The sequence below is a fragment of the Salmo salar genome, chromosome ssa05 (genome assembly GCF_905237065.1).
Source record: "Salmo salar chromosome ssa05, Ssal_v3.1, whole genome shotgun sequence".
In the NCBI taxonomy this organism is placed as follows: domain Eukaryota; kingdom Metazoa; phylum Chordata; class Actinopteri; order Salmoniformes; family Salmonidae; genus Salmo; species Salmo salar.
Genome location: NC_059446.1, coordinates 43,913,994 through 43,929,325, shown reverse-complemented (window position 1 = coordinate 43,929,325; position 15,332 = coordinate 43,913,994).

Below are 15,332 nucleotides of genomic sequence, written 5' to 3'. Positions count from 1 at the left end.
TATATATATCCCTCTCTTTCTCTCTCAGCTTTGGCAAAGCAATTTAGCCTGTCATTTCTGTATCCCAGAGACTGACCTAGTTTTTGCCAGCCTAATAACAGCCGCCATGGAGAGCGAGAGAGACCTGAAGGCCTCTTCTTTCACCCACTGCTCTCTCTACCTCACCCTGCTCTTTTTCCTGTTGTCACTGAGGGCCTTGTCAATTGAACCCAGCACTCCAGAGCCCCTCATCCCTTGCCAGTCCCCTCCCTCCATCTCTTCCCTTCCCCTGGCCAACACTGCCTGTATTCTCATTAATACATGCATGGAAAATCAATGGCAACACTTAAAAATGGGCCTGGAGAAGTATTTCATTAGCATATAATGACAGACGTACATTCATTAGGTGATTTTATTAGTCAAAATAGTGTTTCGGCTGAATTCAACATGCTGCGGTTTTGAATGATATTTCAGAAATCTCAAATAAAGTGTGGTGATGTAGTGAAGCATTTTATAGATTATGTTTAATTTGGTTTTATATCTCTTTGTTAAAGAGGTTTGTTTTCAGTCGTCTCAGCACAATACAATTGAGGAGCCCTTTTCCTTTCTGCTCTTGTGGCACTCTAACCTGTTTTGTCTTTGTTTTTTTCAACCAAGCCCAACTTTCTTGGCATTTAGCTGCCAAGCTTCCTGCTTGATGGCCCCCTCCCCCCCTTCTCTCTCTCTCTCTCTCTCTCTCTTTCTCTCTAGCTCACACTCTTTGTGTGTGTGTACGTTCATGTGTATAGAAGCATAAAATAATAAACTGAAGCACCATTATCCTTTCCATACTTACCAAGGCATAACACAGTGGTCTAAATGTGAACAGCAAAACAAACATCCTCCTTGCCTAAGCTATTAAAATAGCCAGATTGGTTATCATTACCAATGATTAGATTTCCTACTATCAAGTTGCTGATTAAAGTCTTAATCAAGGTATGTGCATGTAACATTTCAATTGGCCTGTTAATCTGTATTAATATCAAGATAATATGAAAATAATTATCAAATTCAGGGTGCATTTGGCCATTTTCCAAGCAACATAACAGTTCACGGTCTCATTTATGCTCAGCTGGTAATAAATTACTTTACAAAGAAAGAGCGGAGGGTCCATTACATCCACTACATTGTATTAGTTTGTGGTTGTCCACTTATATTACTTACCTTTGTGCTTCCCATTTGGACAGAGATAATAGAGTATGCAGTCATATTCATTATTTCCAATGTGCACTAATGCTGATGGATGAGCATAGAGGACCCATGTTAAAAATGCTAGCTAACCCGTTAGCTCTCTTAATTGAAAACTGAAATTAAAGTATTGATTTTTGTATTTTCTCCAGACAAATGAAACATCTTTCCGCTAAGCCCACATGATGGCTGAGAGCAAGGCACTTCCTTTAACCCACATTAAACGAAACAAATGGCCTTGTCCAGTCTCGATTCAGACTAAGTCAGTCCCCTAGAAGTAGTGAATTGTTTCCACTAGCATAGAATAGACGTTTACCTGTGGGGTTAGTTAGCAAGTAGTAGGTGATGTTGTCACTGAATGTGCTAAACCCTGCAGTACACATCCATTGAGTAAAGCAGGCCCTAACTCACTTTGTCAAATTCAATTTGCACAAGAGCTATTTTAGAGCTAATGTCAGATGCTTGTCTACTAATGCATTTTGATTAGTATGAAGTCTTCCCCCCCTAATGAGTCGGTGCTTGTGTAATTATCAGCCATCTGATATCTTATCTCTTTGAAGGAGAAACAATGACACTGTGAACAAACTTGCATCTCTTTATCTACACATCAATGGGACTTAAACAGGCTTATTTACATTCCGCTACACATCTGACTGAAAGCCTCCTTGGTGGGATGGAATCCAGTGTTTATAAAGTGTCAATCATTTTCAATAGTGAAAAAATCCCTTCGGTTGGCTCCTGTTTAGTAATCGCAGTATTGTATAAGGCAAGGGTTCTCAGACTTTTGGGTGCTGGGGACCCCTTTTGTGATAGCAAATTGATCAGAGACCCCTTCATAATCAGAACACAACTCGAGTGAGATAAAAATAGCATGCAAGGAGTTTTACTATGACTTTGGCAGTGCATGGCCGGATGAACCAAGTCTTGTGCCCTGGGAAGGAACATTTTAAAGGCCCACCTCTTGGCATAGGAGAGAACATTATAAAGTTTTCAAGCTAATTTCCTGTAATTTTGCACATTTTTTCATGGGGCAGGGAGACTTTCTGTTGCAGTTTAAAACTTATATCCTGCAATTCTACACATTTTGCCATGAGGCAGAGAAAATAAATTGCGGTTTTAAACTTTAAATTACAGTGGATTTATATTCTAAAAACATTTTAAAACATAATTAAAAGAGGACTGTGGACACCAATATCCATGTGAGCCTCCCAGGCCCCAAAAAATGTCCTTAAAGGGATACTTTGGGATTTTGTTAATGAGGCCCTTTATCTACTTCCCCAGTGTCAGATGATCTCGTGGATACCATTTTTATGTTGCTGCACGCACTTTGAAGGAAGTTGCTAACTAACGCTAGTGAGCAGATACCATAGACTTCCAGTAATTGTGCTAACTGTAAAATCAGCAAAAAAAAGAAACGTTGTGCATTACAGGGAAGACATCCTCCTCCCTCATGTGGTACCCTTCCTGCAGGCTCATCCTGACATGACCCTCCAGCATGACAATGCCACCAGCCATACTGCTCGTTCAGTGCGTTATTTCCTGCAAGACAGGAATGTCAATGTTCTGCAATGGCCAGCGAAGAGCCCGGATCTCAATCCCATTGAGCACGTCTGGGACCTGTTGGACCGGAGTGTGAGGGCTAGGGCCATTCCCACCAGAAATGTCTGGCAACTTGCAGGTGTCTTGATGGAAGAGTGGGGTAACATCTCACAGCAAGAACTGGCAAATCTGATGCAGTCCATGAGGAGGAGATGCACTGCAGTACTAAATGCAGCTGGTGGCCACACCAGATACTGACTGTTACTTTTGACTGTTACTTACTGACTGTTACTTTTGATTTTTGTTCAGGGACACATTATTCAATTTCTGTTAGTCACATGTCTGTGGAACTTGTTCAGTTTATGTCTCAGTTGTTGAATCTTGTTATGTTCATAGAAATATTTACACATGATAAGTTCGCTGAAAATAAACACAGTTGACAGTGAGAGGACGTTTCTTTTTTGCTGAGTTTATATACTGTATACAGTAACTAGTTATCGGTGGAATGAAAGTGTTTCACAAATTTCTTCCCATTTTTTTTATTGGGCCCACATAAAACTGCATTTTAATGGTGAATCCTTCTTATTGGTCAACAAAAGACGGACCAAAAGACAGACCAACATTATCTGAAATATTATTATAACATTGTATTGTATTGTATTACACCCTCTAAACTTATTCCACTTATCCCTTGGCCAAAATGTATTTAATTTGTTAGTAAAATGTAATAATGAAATGTAAAAAAAAATATAGAATATATTTTAATAAAAATAAGAATGAAAAGTATTATTTAAAAAATATACTGTACCAGTCAAAAGTTTGGACACACCTACTCATTCTAGGGTTTTTCTTTATTTTTACTATTTTCTACATTGTAGAATAATAGTGAGGTCATCAAAACTATGAAATAACACGCGTGGAATCATGTAGTAACCAAAAAAGTGTTAAACAAATCTAAATACATTTTATATTTGAGATTCTTCAAAGTAGCCACACTGTTCCTTGATGACAGCTTTGCAAACTCTAGGCATTCTCTCAACCAGCTTTATGAGGTAGTCACCTGGAATGCATTTCAATTAACAGGTGTGCCTTGTTAAAAGTTAATTTGTGTAATTTCTTTCCTTCTTAATGTGTTTGAGCCAATCAGTTGTGTTGTGACAAGGTAGGGATGGTCTACAAAAGATAGCCCTATTTGGTAAAAGACCAAGTCCATATTATGGCAAGAACAGCTCAAATAAGCAAAGAGAAACGACAGTCCATCACATTACTTAAAGACATGAAGGTCAGTCAATCCGGAAAATGTCAAGAACTTTGAAAGTTTCTTCAAGTGCAGTCGCAAAAACCATCAAGTGTTATGATGAAACTGGCTCTCATGAGGACTGCCACAGCAAAGGAAGACCCAGAGTTACCTCTGCTGCAAAGGATTAGAGTTAACTGCACTTCAGATTGCAGCCCAAATAAATGCTTCACAGAGTTCAAGTAACAGACACATCTCAACATCAACTGTTCAGAGGAGACTGCGTGAATCAGGCCTTCATGGTCAAATTGCTGCAAAGAAACCACTACTAAAGAACACCAATAAGAAGAGATGCAGAGTAGGTGAACGGATGATCTCTGCATGTGTGATTCCCACCATGAAGCATGAAGGAGGGGGTGTGATGGTGTGGGGGTGCTTTGCTGGTGACACTGTCAGTGATTTATTTAGAATTCAAGGCACACTTAACCAGCATGGCTACCACAGCATTCTGCAGCGTTACGCCATCCCATCTGGTTTGTGCTTAGTGGGACTATAATTTGTTTTTCAACAAGACAATGACACAAAACACACCTTCAAGCTGTGTAAGGGCTATTTGACCGAGAAGGAGAGTGATGGAGTGCTGCATCAGATTACCTGGCCTCCACAATCACCCGACATCAACCCAATTGAGATGTTTTGTGATGAGTTGGACCACCGAGTGAAGGAAAAGAAGCCAACAAGTGCTCAGCATATGTGGGAACTCCTTCAAGACGGTTGGAAAAGCATTCCTCGTGAAGCTGGTTGAGGGAATGCCAAGAGTGTGCAAAGCTGTCATCAAAGCAAAGGGTGGCTACTTTGAAGAATCTCAAATATAAAATATAAAATGTATATGTTGAACACTTTGTTGGATACTACATACTACAATGTAGAAAATAGTATAAATAATGATAAACCCTTGAATGAGTAGGTGTGTCCAAACTTTTGTCTGGTACTGTACATATTTTGAGATCTGGCCTCGGACCACCTTCAGTACCTCCGATCCCACTTTGAGAACCAGGAGCGTCATGCACCCGTTATTTTAGAGGATTCACAAAGTACATCAGGATGGAGGGGCGTGGTACGTAGTGAAGCTGCTCCCCCCTCCGGAAGTTTGCATTCTTCAAACACCTATCACAGCTCATTCCTACACTCTAGAGCCATAATCCTTATGCCTTATTCTATGTCAAAAATATGTATATTTTTCTGCATAGGTTATCTTAGCATACCTCTTTACCTGTTCAATAGTTATTTTTATTAATGATGCACATTGATTCTTTAAAACTTGATGCCTTAGTTTAGTACCGCTGCCACACTGGTAGTATCATAACCCAATAATTAAAGCAATTTTTGTCAACTGTGTATCGATTTATTGTTATTTGAGTTTTGAAAAGGACAGTCTAATTGTCTGTCAATATTTGCATGTATAGCTCTGTCTATGAATTTCACAGTGGAAAATATCCATGAGTACATAAACAGTCAATTTGAATTCACTGTTCATGAATTTCCAACTTTCAGAAAATTAGGTGGCTAATATTATGGAGAAATAACTAAACTTTTTTTAGACTACATAGCTTGATCAAATTAATTTACAAAACATACTTCTTGCCCGTCACCTGCAGCTAAAATCAAGTCAAATGCTATGTGTGTCACTCTACACTCTCTCTCCTCTTACAGTGACGATACTGCACACACTAGAGTATCTAGCATCCTGCCTAGGCACCTCTTTGCTCTGTGCATCTAGGAAGGAACCACTTACCTGGTCCAGTCAGTGTGCCCCTCCACCCCCCACCCGCAAAATACCGCTCACAGATCTTTTTACAAATAATTATGAAAAATGTGAGCTTAAAGGACACATCTGAGGGGCACATGTCTTTGTGCCCCCTACGGGCATGACACCACTGTTGAGAACCCCTGGTATAATGGTTTTAGTTTAAATACGCCGCTGTTCCTTGATTTGAAAATACCTTGGACCAGATAAGCACTATGATATATCGCCCTTCCCTAGGCAGGTATATTTCTCTCTGAGAAGATGAATCGCTGAGAACAAGAATACATGAGGCTGAGACTGAAAAAACAGGAGTAATATGCAAAGTGGGACCAGGTTTCAGTATTGATCAGATGGACACATCTGGGGGTTCTGTGGTGGAGTGCTATGAGCCATTTTAGGTAATAATACTGTTTTTTTTTATGAGGGAAGTCAGTGCAGCTGTAGCCCTTGGTTGTTCCTCCCAGACAGACTACCACAGCATACAGACAGTCAACACACCACTCCTACAGTTTGGCCACAGTTATGCAGACAGCTTTCGTTGACTAGTTGAATGAACTTGTTGAGTGCTCCATAAACACTACCCACTTGGCACTGACGTCAATTCAACATCAATTCCACTTTGGTTCAACATAATTTGATTGAAATGATGTGGAAACTATGCTGATTCAACAAGTGTGTGCCCAGTGGATAAGACCTCCCATAGAGTACCACAGTATGAGTCATCATACCCATAAAACCTAGCGGTCACACAGGGAGATGGTTCCAATCGTTTTTCCATCATTGATTTTTCCCATAGGGGATTTTAGAAACACTTATAAGGGCACAAATAAGGGCTGTGTTTTAGGCTTACCCTGGCGTGACGTTTTGATAACCGTGTAAATCTCTCTAGGACAAGGTGACTTTTATCAATATGTTCACCTGAATTTACCCTCCCCCCCAAAACAAATTAAACGCTAACTAGCTGCTAATGTGGCTATCATAAAGAACTACAAATGCCATGATGATCTGGACGAGACAGCCGAATCGAGGCAAAGGTAAGAATCTCTGGATTAACTATCTAATGCATAAATTGGCTACATTTCTTTAAATTTACATTTCTGTGAACTGTCTTGTGGAAGTTTTAAATTGACACAATACCTGTTAGCAAAGGTGTCAGATAGAGATGACGTGCAAGAGCTTGGAGGGATTTGTTGTTTTCCATGATGTCTACTTTGAGGCTAATTATCATTTATCATTATCATTTTCAAATCTAGTAGTAAATAGAGCCGAATATATTGATAAAAGTCACCTTGTCAGAGAGAGATTTACATGGTTATCAAAACATCACACCAGGGTAACGCTTCGAACACACCGACAGCATCCTTGCGCAAAATAGTACGCAGCATCATCTGGATATGTATGCAACAAAAGTTCAGCATTCACCTTCTGCTACCATTTCTGTCAAGCCGTCGACACACTGAACGCACTGAAACTGCCTCTGCAACACAATGCTGCAAGGAAAACGCAGAGTTTCATTGGAAATTAATCTAATTCTGGTGCACCAAAATGCAATGATGCTGTCGGTGTGATCGAAGCGTAAGCCTACACGAAACACAGCCCTTATTTTAAGTGTTTCTAAAATTCCCTAAGGGGAAAATTAATAGTGGAAAAATGGTTGGAACCATTTCCTGTTTGACCGCTAGGTTTTATGGGGTATTATGACACCTCCACTGTGGGACTCTATTAGGTCTATCTGCCCCATCGGCCATGATTGATGGTTCCTGTCCATCAATAGTTATTACCAGAAATGTGTACAAAAACTCAGAGCAGGAGGAAGCATACCATAGCATTAAAAGCAATTATTCCGATCTCACAGGGTTAATAAACTCAAGGTGACTTATTTTCCCCTGATTTTGAAAAAAACCTGTCATAGGAAAATATCTTGATGCTGAATTCTGAGAAATGTCAGGCTCAGTCTCATACTCCGGAGGTGCAGGCAGCGGGAATTAGGGGATGAGTCACTCTGGATGTGGAATAGAGAGTGAGACTAGGCTAGGCTGGGCTGGCTGGGCTAGCTTTGGCTGTGTTCCTCCTCCTGTGCATCCAGTCTGTGACAACACCTCGGTATCCAGGGCTACTGCAGGAGGCAGGGCTGAGGCCACTGGATGATTGGTCCTGACAGGTCTCTGGCCATGCGCCTTGAGTGGGGTGGTTGTCAGGAGATAAGGCTTTCGTCACACCCCACTACACAGCCTTGGAAAGGCTCCCATCCCCACCCCTCCCACAGACAGAGAGACAGACAGACTGATCCTCCCATGCTGACTGTTTTCACACTCTGATGGGCTACAGCAGGGACCAGGCAGGTGTAACATAAGCATGGCATTTACAGGGTGGGAGGGAAGGACAGACAAAACATGGATCTGGTCCATCCTCCTCTCCTCTCTGGGCCAATCCCATCCCCTCCATTTTTTTTACCTTTATTTTCATTCTGCCTTTCATAATTTTAGCAACAAACACTATATAAAAAAAGTATTTGGACACCCCTTTAAATTTGTGGATTTGACTATTTCAGCCACACCTATTGCTGACAGGTATATGAAATTGAGCACACAGCCATTCAATCTCAATAGACAAACATTGGCAGTAGAATGCCGTTACTGAAGAGCTCAATGACTTTCAACGTGGCACCGTCATAGGATGCCATCTTTCCAACAAGTCAGTTCGTGAAATTTCTGCCCTGCTAGAGCTGCCCCGGTCAACTGTAAGTGCTGTTATTGTGAAGTGGAAATGTCTAGGAGCAACAACAGCTCAGCCACAAACTGGTAGGCCGCACAACCTCAAAGAACGGGATTGCCGAGTGCGGAAATGCATAGCATGTAAAAATCACCTGTCCTCGGTTGCAACACTCACAACCGAGTTCCAAACTGCCTCTGGAAGCAACGTCAGCACAATAAATGTTCGTCGGGAGTTTCATGAAATGGGTTTCCATGGCCGAGCTGCCGCACACAAGCCTAAGATCACCATGAGCAATGCCAAGCGTCGGCTGGATTAGTGTAAAGCTCCCCGTCACTGGACGGTGACGGGTGGAAACGCATTCTCTGGAGTGAAGAAGCATTGTGTTCTCTGGAGTGCTGAATCACGCTTCACCATCTGGCAGTCCGACAGACGAATCTGGGTTTGGTGAATGCCAGGAGAACGCTACCTGCCCAAATGCATAGTGCCAACTATAAAGTTTGATGGAGAAGGAATAATGGTCTGGGGCTGTTGTTAATGATTTGGGCAAGGCCCCTTAGTTCCAGTGAAGGGAAATCTTAACACTACAGCATACAATAACATTCTACACGATTATGTGCTTTGTGGCAACTTTGCGGCAACAGTTTGGGGAACGCCCTTTCCTGTTTCAGCATGACAATGCCCTCGTGCACAAAGCAAGGTCCATACAGAAATGGGTTGTCAAAATCGGTGTGGAAGCTGGCCTCCAAACAGCCCAGAGCGACTTACAGTAGTGAATGCATACATTTCATGCATTTTTTTCTCCGTACTGGTCCCCCGTGGGAATCGAACCCACAACCCTGGCCCGTCTAGATTCTAATAATACATTGGAATGAATCTGATATACAAATGTCAAATGTTCTCTTTTTTCCCTCGCTGCCAGAGTACTAAGTCACCATATTGCCGTCTACAGTCTGCGAAATCCGTTGTGTCCTCTTTTCACATTAGCAGCAGTCTGTACAATTGTTGTACGCGGTTAGCCCCAGAGATGTTCCTCATAGTGGGAAGAAATTTCCCTCTGGATCCAGCAGGGAGCACTCCTCCACAGCAGCAGGACGAAGCGGGAGGCCAGAGTAGCCAGAGCGTGTCAGGTGGGATCCACCTGTGAACACACACAACTCGCAGCTAGGAAACAAAAAAACATTGTGTGTATCTCCATTCCGCCTGTGGCATCCGACTGCTGCTCGGAGGCATGTGTCCCTAGCTGTCAGGCCATAGGGTGTGTGAGGCCCATTCATATGAGCTGGATGACACTGAACAGACTGTACTGATACACACTTCCAGACCCCTTTTTCTCCTCAGTCTAGAGTCCCTCTATCCGTTTTGCCTCATTTGTTCTCCTCAATTAATCCTTCTATAGATGTGGTACTGAAGACAAATAGCAAATGTGTCTTTCAAACAGGAAATTATTGCACCAGGATCATCCATTGTAAAAAAAAATATTTTTGGAGTGTATTCCTCTGTCAGCTAGAATGAGCCAAAGTCACACATTTGGGATAGACAATCCATAAACTGTAACGTTTGATAGAACTACATTTTTTTGTGAGATGAATGGCCAGTAAGCCTGATGGCAAACTGGAGCAGGCATTGGGAGGGTGTGTCTGATTGGCGGTACATTACTGGTCCAGGCTGGTGAGTGACAGCAGTGATGCTTCCCACCACCTTGTGAACAGATAGCAGATTGATATGTTCTTCAGGGGGGTTGGTTGCTGGATGGTGTGGATGCAGCAGTGTCCAGATGGCTCATTACTACTGACAGCACTTTGTTTTATCCCCCATACTCACTAAAAGGTCACAGTTTCTGCTGACGTCTGCCCATGCTCTGGGCAGGGGGGTTTACACAAATAAGTGGGTGATTTAAGAAGGATCTGCAGTACAGTGCTATTTAGTTTATTATTTCTTAGAAATGTAGCTAAGACTGGGATGAGTGAGGTGAGGACCAGCACTGTTCCAGGAGCTTTGATATAGCAATGGTAGTAAAGTAGGTAGCATCTTACAGTGATCTTACAATAATTCCATAGTCCTTTCATATTGCCACTTTTCATTTTTGCATGAGAAACTGGACATGTGGACCCTAGTATTCTCTGTGTATTTGGACCTTGGTGTTTCCAATGTTTGGGTCCTGTGATGCTCTGTGTGTTCAGACTGCAGGGTGTCCAGTGTGTGCTGACTGCAGGCTACCTTGTGTGTCTGGACCCCCAGGATACTGTAGGATGGCAGGGCTGGTGTATGTGGACCCCAGGGTTCATGGGCTCCCAGAACAGCCACAGCCAGCCTCAGACAACAGCCACAACCATCCTACTCAGATCAGCCTGAGAGCGTTTAATGGGGCCTGCTTGGCTGTGCTCACACCAGCAGCTCCCATGGAGCTCAGCGGTACATTTAAGCCACAAGAATTAGGAGGGAGAGAATGTTTGGTCCCTATTCTCCTCCTCAGTCTATGATTAATCCCGTCATCCCGCAGAAAACACCTTCTATCTATGTGGCCATTATTTCTGCCGGGAACTTTTTCTCTGGCTCCGCACAAACAGATGATGCCAGAAATGAAAAGAGCTAGTGGAAAAATACAAAAGAAAAAAACATTCAAAAACGAACACGGAAGATTTCACCACAAGAAAATAATTGATGGTTTGTAATACAATGGAGATTGTGGTGGTATAGTCTTTCATAGGGTTCATATCATGGTTATGCTGACAAGTTGATGATGACAGGCAGACAGACAATGGCACAAATATAGATATGTGGTGTATCGGCTTTGTTAGTTTAGATATGGAATGGCTTCCAGGAAATGTTACATTTAGTCATATTGGCATTATGCATCCCACACACCTCTTTATTACAACAATATATTGGTATTTTTGACATGTTGATGACACACAGAGAATCTGCTGAATATCCCCTTGATTTGTTTAGGTATGGAATGGCTACAAGGTCATTTACAATTAGTCAAAACGGCATTGTATGTATCCTACATTATTTATTTTCTTTTGTAATTTAATTGGAGCTTTGAGCACACAAATACAGTATTGAAAAACCGATCAATGCCAAAAAGATTTCACTGTTGAAATTAGCCAGAGGCACTTTGGTTTTGTGTTCACGGCATTATAGCTTTCTCTCTCTTTTCACACTCTGAAAGCGTTCCGGATGACTGCTACTTAAGAGAGACTTTCTAGACAAAAGAATATGGAGTCTACAGCGAATAGAACTGTGCATGGCTTATAAAGAAATAAACATTACACTAGTCACTCAGAGGCACAGAACTAATACTTATGATATTTGGCCTCTGTTTTGAGGGAAAAATAACCAAAGGCAATATTTCCAGAATCATGTTCATATCAAGTGCAGCCAGTTGGTGGATCACACGCATTTATCAAACGTATATTGAATTTGGGGTGGGCAATGGAGTAATTGTATAATGGCCATAGAGAACAATGGTACTGGTCCGCTTTAAAAACAGAGTTTACATTGAGAAAATGTCCCTTGGCTTTTCAGTGTTTGAGAAGAGTGCGAGGAATCAGACAGGCTAAGGTAAATGGCTGTTGAATAGTTTTTTTTTTTTTAAAGAACACTTCATCCTCTTCCATTCTAATCTTCAATACTGCCACACAAAAATACCGTAATTTATAATGAAGACATTTAATGCATCTGGAGAGCTGGCATTTACAATGAGTTGTGTCAGAAATGAGAGAGAAAGAGAGCGAGCGAGCGAGAGAGAGAGAGAGAGAGAGAGAGAGAGAGAGAGAGAGAGAGAGAGAGAGAGAGAGAGAGAGAGAGAGAGCAGATTATTTAGTGGGCCTGACGAAGGTAGCTAATTAGCATCTGTCACTCAGCAGGCAGGGCTGCTGTGGAGAGGTTGATTCAGTGCCCCGCTGCCAGTGCTACTGCCAATTATCAATGAACACATTGGAGAGCCATGTTAAAGAGCTGTGTTCATATAGGAAAGCACATTTACAAAATTCTATTTACTATATTCTGGGGACCATGAAGACAGAAGCAATATCAATATATTTTTATTTTCACTCAAACTGCAGTTTAAAACTGTTTCTCTAGAAATTGCATATTCATCTCAGAGATTTTTATGAGCTGAATTTATGATACACACATCCAGAGTGATGCTGTTGCTTTGGCCTGTGGAAGCTAGTTGTGGAACTCATGCATAATACATTGACATTGTCAGTTATTCTCAGATGAACAGACAAAAATGAGCCACACTCAATCAGAAATGCAATGATACCAGCTAAATGGATCTTGCCACCCAACAATCATCCTCAGGGAGTTTTGACTGGACCTATGCGTTTGTAATGTTTACTTAAACTGCCAGACATAGGAAGTTTACACAGCTCCAGTTTGAGAGGATGACTTTCGCCAGACTCACCTTGATGTTGTGGCTGCTCTGGGGTTAGTTGTGCTGATTGAGGATCTGTCTGGCTAGCCTAGGTACGTGAAATGTGCTACTGGATCTGTCTCCTTCCACCTCCTCCAGTCTGGACAGATATGATCCTGAGCCTCCGCTTCGCCCTGTGAGCTATGGTTGAGGAGAGTTGAGATTGTGCTATGAATGGGCCGACAGAAGAGGGAAGTTAGAGAGATAATTAACTCTGAAATTACAGTGGTATAATTAGGAGGTGATCCCCCTCAGACCGTATCAACTTAGCTCATAATGACTCTTTTTCATTTTAGGGAGATGAAAAGGGACACAGAGACAATTGCAGGGCCTCGTCTCACTCTGATGAGGTATTTTCCAATCACTTCTCACAGCTTCTGACAAGTGATTTAACCACAGGCAATTTCAACAAACGGCTGCTATGTCTCTTGCAGTGAATTATGTCCATGGGTGGACAAAGGGATTGGGAAAAATGTCGATGAACATTAAAAATATAAAAAATATCACCACCCAAGTATGGAAGAAATGATGAAGACATCTATTTTAAAACATAATTACGACAGTTGTGTACAAATACAGAATAACTCAACATTTTGGACACACCTACTCATTCATGTCTTTTTCTTTATTTCTACTATTTTCAACATTGTTATTTCTACTATTTTCTACATTGGTATTAATACTATTTTCTACATTTCTACTATTTTCATACATTTTCTACATTGGAATCATGTAGTAACCAAAAAAACAAATCCAAAAATATTTTATATTCTTCAAAGTTACCACCCTCTCAACCAGCTTCACCTGGAATGCTTTTCAAACAGTCTTGAAGGAGTTTCGACATATGCTTAGCACTTGTTGGCTGCTTTTCCTTCACTCTGCGGTCCAACTCATCCCAAACCATCTCAATTGGGTTGAGGTCAGGTGATTGTGGAGGCCAGGTCATCTGACGCAGCACTCCATTACTCTCCTTCTTGGTCAAATAACCCTTGCACAGCCTGGAGGTGTGTTTTGGGTCATTGTCCTGTTGAAAAACAAATGATAGTCCCACTAAGCGCAAACCAGATGGGGAAGGTGTATCGCTGCAGAATGCTGAGGTAGCCATGCTGGTTACGTGTGCCTTGAATTCTAAATAAATCACAGACAGAGTCACCAGCAAAGCAACCCCACACCATTACACCTCCTCCTCCATGCTTCACGGTAGAACCACACATGCAGAGATCATCTGTTCACCTACTCTGCTTCTCACAAAGACACAGCGGTTGGAACCAAAAATCTCAAATTTGGACTCACCAGACCAAAGGACAGATGTCCTCAATTGTCCATTGCTCGTGTTTCTTGGCCCAAGCAAGTCTCTTCTTCTCATTGGTGTTCTTTAGTAGTGGTTTCTTTGCAGCAATTCGTCCATGAAGGCCTGATTTACGCAGTCTCCTCTGAACAGTTGATGTTGAGATGTGTCTGTTACTTGAACCCTGTGAAGCATTTATTTGGGCTGCAATCTGAGGTGCAGTTAACTTAATGAGCTTATCCTCTGCAGCAGAGGTAACTCTGGGTCTTTTCCGTATTTACTGACCTTCATGTCTTAAAATAATGATGGACTGTCATTTCTCTTAGCTTTTTTGAGCTTTTCTTGCCATAATATGGACTGTCACAACACAGTTGATTGGCTCAAATGCATTAAGAAGGAAAGAAATTCCACAAATTCACTTTTAACAAGGTACACCTGTTAACTGAAATGCTTCCAGGTGACTACCTCATGAAGCTGGTTGAGAGAACGCCAAAAGTGTGCAAAGCTGTCATCAAGGCTAAGGGTGGCTACTTTGAAAAATCTCAAATGTAAAATATATTTTGATTTGTTTAAAACTTTTTTGGTTACTACATGTTTCGATGTGTGTTATTTCATAGTTTTGATGTCTTCCCTATTATTCTACAATGTAGAAAGTAGTAAATATAAAGAAAAACTCTTGAATGAGTAGGTGTTCCCAAACTTTTGACTGGTACTGTATATTCTAGCTACATTGTGTATGCACAATGTGTATGCACCGTACACATTGTGTATGGACAATATATTCTATTGCAGTGTATGCACTTTAAAATGTACAAACTGCAATGTGTATGTTAATTAGTGGTGTTGTCTCACAATGTGTTTGCACAGTACACATTGTGTATGCACAATATATTCTATTGCAGTGTATGCACTTTAAAATGTACAAACTGCAATGTGTATGTTAATTAGTGGTGCATACACAATGTAGCTAGAATATACAGTACCGGTCAAAAGTTTGGGAACACCTACTCATTCAATGGTTTTTCTTTATTTTTACTACTTTCTACATTGTAGAATAATAGTGAAGACATCAAAACTATGAAATAACACACATTGAAACATGTAGTAACCAAAAAAGTTT